The sequence below is a fragment of the Mobula birostris genome, chromosome 30, assembly GCF_030028105.1.
Source record: "Mobula birostris isolate sMobBir1 chromosome 30, sMobBir1.hap1, whole genome shotgun sequence".
Classification (NCBI taxonomy): domain Eukaryota; kingdom Metazoa; phylum Chordata; class Chondrichthyes; order Myliobatiformes; family Myliobatidae; genus Mobula; species Mobula birostris.
The window spans coordinates 7,374,853-7,381,423 of NC_092399.1; positions in this window are offsets into that span (position 1 = coordinate 7,374,853).

Sequence of the window (6,571 nt, forward strand, 5' to 3'; positions counted from 1 at the left end):
CAGCAGGGGACTAAACCACTTACTCCACCTTGTTTACAGACCGGCTGCCTCACAACACCGCCAAGTTAATGTGTTATTCCAAAACACAGCGCGGATTTAAAGGCAGATGTGAGCACATCTGCGGTTCTGGAGGTGCAGCGGGAACGTGAGATGGAATGGCAGGAGGGTGCAAAGTTCCGGGACAAATGACAGCCACGCACCCCCTATGTCGCCAGTGACAAGAAACAGAAAGGAAATGGTTAAATGATCCTGGGGCCTCAGCCTTTGACCTTGTGAAAGTACAAGGTACAATAAAGGGGTTTTGGTGAAGGGCAGCCTGACCACAGGAGATGGTGATGCTCGTGTGAATGAATCGAGACTCAGTGGGGCCTACCCAGGTTACGACAGGGGCCCGCAGGTTTCACAGGCTGGAGTTGGGCGATGAATTTAATGAAGAGCGCAGGGCAACGTGTAGTTAAATGGGCCTGTTAGCTATTCAGACTTCTCTGCAAGATGCGCCCGCACTGCCACAGGGCAGGAGATGGGGCAGCCGGCAAATCCAGCCTGGCAGCCTCCCGAAGGCCCACTCGTGTGTACGGGCTGTAGGCGACCTGGGGGAGGGGGATCTCTATCCACAACCGTAGAGGTTTATTCACAAGACAGCACCCTAGTTACATTACCCTACTTACCATCATTCAGGACCCCAGACAGCCCTTCCAGGTGAGGCGACACTTCAGCTGTGAGTCAGCTGGGGTGATATACTGCGTCCGGTGCTCCCGATGTGGCCTTTTATATATTGGCGAGACCCGACGCAGACTGGGAGACCGCTTTGCTGAACATCTACGCTCTGTACGCCAGAGAAAGCAGGATCTCCCAGTGGCCACACATTTTAATTCCACATCCCATTCCCATTCTGACATGTCTATCCACGGCCTCCTCTACTGTAAAGATGAAGCCACACTCAGGTTGGAGGAACAACACCTTATATTCCATCTGGGTAGCCTCCAACCTGATGGCATGAACATTGACTTCTCTAACTTCCGCTAATGCCCCACCTCCCCCTCGTACCCCATCCAGTATTTATTTATTTACACACATTCTTTTTCTTTCTCTCCTTTTTCTCCCTCTGTCCCTCTGACTATACCCCTTGCCCATCCTCTGGGTTTCCCCCCTCCCCCTTTTCTTTCTCCCCGGACCTCCTGTCCCATGATCCTCTCATATCCCTTTTGCCAATCACCTGTCCAGCTCTTGGCTCCATCCCTCCCCCTCCTGTCTTCTCCTATCATTTTGGATCTCCCCCTCCCCCTCCCCCTCCCCCTCCCCCTTTCAAATCTCTTACTAGCTCTTCCTTCAGTTAGTCCTGACAAAGGGTCTCAGCCCGAAACGTCGACTGTACCTCCTCCTAGAGATGCTGCCTGGCCTGCTGCGTTCACCAGCAACTTTTAAGTGTGTTGCTTGAATTTCCAGCATCTGCAGATTCCTCGTGTTTACCCTAGTTACATGTTGAATTGCTGAGCCCGTGATGGGCAGCACCGTAGCACAACGCCATTACAGTGCCAGCAACCCGTGTACAATTCTCGCTGAGTTTGTACGTTCTCCCCGTGACCGCGTGGGTTTCCTCCGGGTGCTCCGGTTTCCTCCCACAGTACGAAGACCGGGAGAGGAAAGTGGAAAGGTTTAGGAGGGTAATGGGCCACGTGGGTGTAACTGGATGGTCTGGGAGAACCTGTTCTTACATTGTATCGCTGAAGCCGTCAGCACAGGAGTTGAGTGGGCGAAGCAGTCCCGACCCTCCAAGCAGACCATTGCCTTTGTCAGAGCTGGGGAGCAGCCAATACCTGCCAAAAGAACATCTGCAGGCATTCTGACCTCTGCAAGGGACTGGCAGCTGTTGGTGGACCTCGAAGGGCAGCTGAAGTTCCCCAACCATATCGCAGCCACCACCCTGCAACCAGACATTGTCCTAGTGTCTGAGTCTACTAAGCAAGTGGTGCTGCTGGAGCTGACAGTCCCATCGGAAGATTGCTTGGAAGAGGCCTTTGAAAGGAAGCTCTCCAAGTACACAGGACTGGTCAGCAACTGTCAGCAGGCTGGATGGAGAGCGAGGTGTCTCCCAGTGGAGGTTGGTTGTAGGGGATTCGTAGCCCGTTCTTTAGTTACAGCCTTCAGCATTTTGGGCATCGAGGGAGAGAGGAAGAGGAGAGCCATCCGCAGTACCACCAATGCGGCAGAGAGGGCCTCAAGATGGCTGCGGCTCAAAAGAGGGGAGCCATGGAGTCATAAGTAGCTAGCCATCTGGACACAAGCTGGGGTCTGATCAGCCCCGGCTGGGTCACCTGGAGGAGGGTGTATGATGTTGAAAGACCCGAAACACCCAATGATTCCAGAAACATCACTGAAGATGTGTCCAGAGGCATCAGTAGATGTACGTACACAGCAAAATAAATAAAAAGTAAAATTATACAAACTTTAACATCATCATATCACATGACCCTGCTGTTCAGCAGGAACACACACACACACACACACACACACACACACACACGCACACACACACACACACACACACGCATACACACACACACACACACACACACACACACACACACACACGCATACACACACACACGCACACACACACGCATACACACACACACGCATACACACACACACACACGCATACACACACACACACACACACACACACACGCATACACACACACACACGCATACACACACACACACACACACACACACGCATACACACACACACACACACACGCATACACACACACAGCCACATGCTGCATGTTTAGAGATACCTACAGAGGCCGATCGACAAGGTGGAATGTAGCAGACTGGGGCGGTGTCAGCACCCACTATACTTTAGGGTTAATTATTATTCTCAGCACACACGAGCACGAGCCTTTATCTCATCTGCCGAGGACCAGTTTTAAGGGTAATCCTGGAGCCAGAGAGGGGGTGCATGGTGAGGGTCCAGTCTTTATCGTACAGGTAGGAAAGAGTGACAAAGGCAGAGTTTAGAAAGAGACTCAGCTGGTTGCTCTGGTTAACGCTGAGTTCCTTAAGCAGAGCTGCCCCAACCCAGTATTCCACCAAGCTCACTGCACAACGTGACCAATCCATCCTCGTCCCTTGGTGCAGTGTGGTTACCCCAGTCTTCAGCCTATTACCCTGACACATCAGAGTGTAGTGGACAAACATCGAGTGGAGACACACCTGTTACTCCAGTCAGCGCAGCGTTTAGCGCGACGCTATTACAGCTCAGGGGGGTCAGAGTTCAGAGTTCAATCCCGATGTCATCTGTAAGGAGTCTCTGTGCGTCCTCCCCATGGATGTGTGGGTTTCCTCCGGGTGCTCTGGTTTCCTCCCACAGTCCAAAGGCATACTGGGTAGGGTAATTGGTCATTGTAAATTGTCCCGTGATTAGGCTGCGGTTAAACCGGAGGGGTGGCTGGGCGGTGTGGGTCAAAGGGCCAGAAGGGCAAATTCTGCTCTGTATCTCAATCGGTCAATCAATAACTACAATTAAGAACACTATCCCCAAACACTGCTTCTGTCTGGACCAACATTTGGGTTGCCACACAAGGATAGTTTTTATTAATGCTAAGAGAATATAGACAAGGGATTAGTAACAAGTTAAGTGAAGGGATGATTGATTGATTACCAGTGGAACCAAACCGTGAAGTACAAAACTACACCCTAATGTAACTTTCTCTCAACTTTGTAAAGTGGCAGTGATACATTAAGAAACTAGCCCACTTTATTAAGACCCCAAGTCTCAGAATTCTAATAAATTGTTAAACAATAAGACTGGCTAGTCCGGTCCATTCAAAGAAATCCCCAGTGATGTCCATGTCTCTATATGAGCATTTGGATCAATCAGATCGACCCCCGCTCTGCTTGGTTCTCTCAGGATCCAATACAAAGACGTAGCACAGTTGCTGAAATAGAAGGCAGCTGTTGGTGGTTTTGCATCCCAGTGCCTGTATGGGCTGGTCAGCCGGAATGAGTCAGACGTAGGCTGAGATATTGATGCAGCTCTGTCTCATTTGAGGACAATTGACGGAATAAGAGAGAGGTGGGTCTGGGAAACCAAATTTAACTCCTTACTAAACCCCAGAATGCTCAGAGAAAGCAGGATACCACAGATCCAAGACTGAACACCTGGCATTGTGCTTATATTTCAACTTTGCAATTAAGAGTATAAATAAAGTTAAGTTTGCCTTTTTACCAGTTATCAGCGGCATGTCTGTAATAGAAGTGAGAATTCAGCACCACATGATAACTGCATTCTAGTGGGCTGAGGGGGGCTATGCAGCTGAATAATGCTACACTTGATCTTGACCGTGACAATCACATTGTGCAGTATCAATGCGACTTCTTCCCTTCCACCACCAGGTTCCTGAATGGACAGTGAACCACCTCAGTATGTTTGTATTTCTGTTTGGCCTACTTATTTAACTTCAACACATTTCCTATTGTAATTTATATTCTTTATTATGTGTTGCAATATCCTGCTGTTGCAAAATAACATATTTCATGACATATGCCAGTGATGTTAAACCTGATTGTGATTTGATTCTGAACAGCAGTTATGATTTTTAATGGTTTGTGTACAAGGATTAACTTTCACTTTCAATTGAATACCAGTGGCTGAGTATAATGTTGACAAATAAATGCCAATCCCTTTGAGGGTTATGGACTGTTACTATTTTTTTTTTCAAATTAAGCCATCCTGCATGCATTGTAAATATCTGTTTTACATAGTCTGGAGTGGCACCAAATCTCAGTGTCTTGAGCACTAACAATAAAGTTCTATTCTGTTCCATTCTCGCGCATTTGCAGAGTGGAGTGTGTCCGTTATCCTGCAATGGGACTGCCCGTTATCCCGCAATGTGTCTGTCCGTTATCCCGCAATGGGTCTGTCCATTATCCTGCAATGGGACTGTCTGTTATCCTGCAATGGGACTGTCCGTTATCCTGCAATGGGACTGCTTGTTATCCCACAATGGGTCTGTCCGTTATCCCGCAATGGGACTGTCTGTTATCCTGCAATGGGTCTGTTCGTTATCCTGCAATGGGATTGCTTGTTATCCCGCAATGGGACTGCCCGTTATCCCGCAGTGGGACTGTCCGTTATCCTACAATGGGACTGTCTGTTATCCTGCAATGGGACTGTCCGTTATCCTGCAATGGGTCTGTCCGTTATCCTGCAATGGGTCTGTCCGTTATCCTGCAATGGGTCTGTTCGTTATCCTGCAATGGGACTGTCCGTTATCCCACAGTGGGTCTGTTTGTTATCCTGCAATGGGACTGTCCGTTATCCTGCAATGGGTCTGTTTGTTATCCTGCAGTGGGACTGTCTGTTATCCTGCAATGGGACTGTCCGTTATCCTGCAATGGGACTGTCTGTTATGCTGCTGTGGGTCTGTTCGTTATCCTGCAATGGGACTGTCCGTTATCCCGCAATGGGTCTGTCTGTTATCCTGCAGTGGGACTGTCTGTTATCCCGCAATGGGACTGTCTGTTATGCTGCTGTGGGTCTGTTCGTTATCCTGCAATGGGTCTGTCTGTTATCCTGCAATGGGTCTGTCTGTTATCCTGCAATGGGACTGTCCGTTATCCCGCAATGGGACTGTCCGTTATCCCGCAATGGGTCTGCTTGTTATCCTGCAGTGGGACTGTCTGTTATCCTGCAATGGGACTGTCCGTTATCCTGCAATGGGACTGTCTGTTATGCTGCTGTGGGACTGTCTGTTATCCCGCAATGGGACTGTCTGTTATGCTGCTGTGGGTCTGTTCGTTATCCTGCAATGGGTCTGTCTGTTATCCTGCAATGGGTCTGTCTGTTATCCTGCAATGGGACTGTCCGTTATCCTGCAATGGGACTGTCCGTTATCCTGCAATGGGACTGTCTGTTATCCCGCAATGGGACTGTCCGTTATCCTGCAATGGGACTGTCCGTTATCCTGCAATGGGACTGTCTGTTATCTTGCAATGGGACTGTCCGTTATCCTGCAATGGGACTGTCTGTTATCCTGCAATGGGACTGTCTGTTATGCTGCTGTGGGTCTGTTTGTTATCCTGCAATGGGACTGTCTGTTATGCTGCTGTGGGTCTGTTCGTTATCCTGCAATGGGTCTGTCCGTTATCCTGCAATGGGACTGTCCGTTATCCTGCAATGGGTCTGTCTGTTATGCTGCTGTGGGTCTGTTCGTTATCCTGCAATGGGTCTGTCCATTATCCCGCAATGGGTCTGCTTGTTATCCTGCAATGGGTCTGTCTGTTATCCTGCAATGGGACTTGTCCATTATCCCGCAATGGGTCTGTTCATTATCCTGCAATGGGACTGTCCGTTATCCTGCAATGGGACTGTCCGTTATCCTGCAATGGGACTGTCTGTTATCCTGCAATGGGACTGTCTGTTATGCTGCTGTGGGTCTGTTTGTTATCCTGCAATGGGACTGTCTGTTATGCTGCTGTGGGTCTGTTCGTTATCCTGCAATGGGTCTGTCCGTTATCCTGCAATGGGACTGTCCGTTATCCTGCAATGGGTCTGTCTGTTATG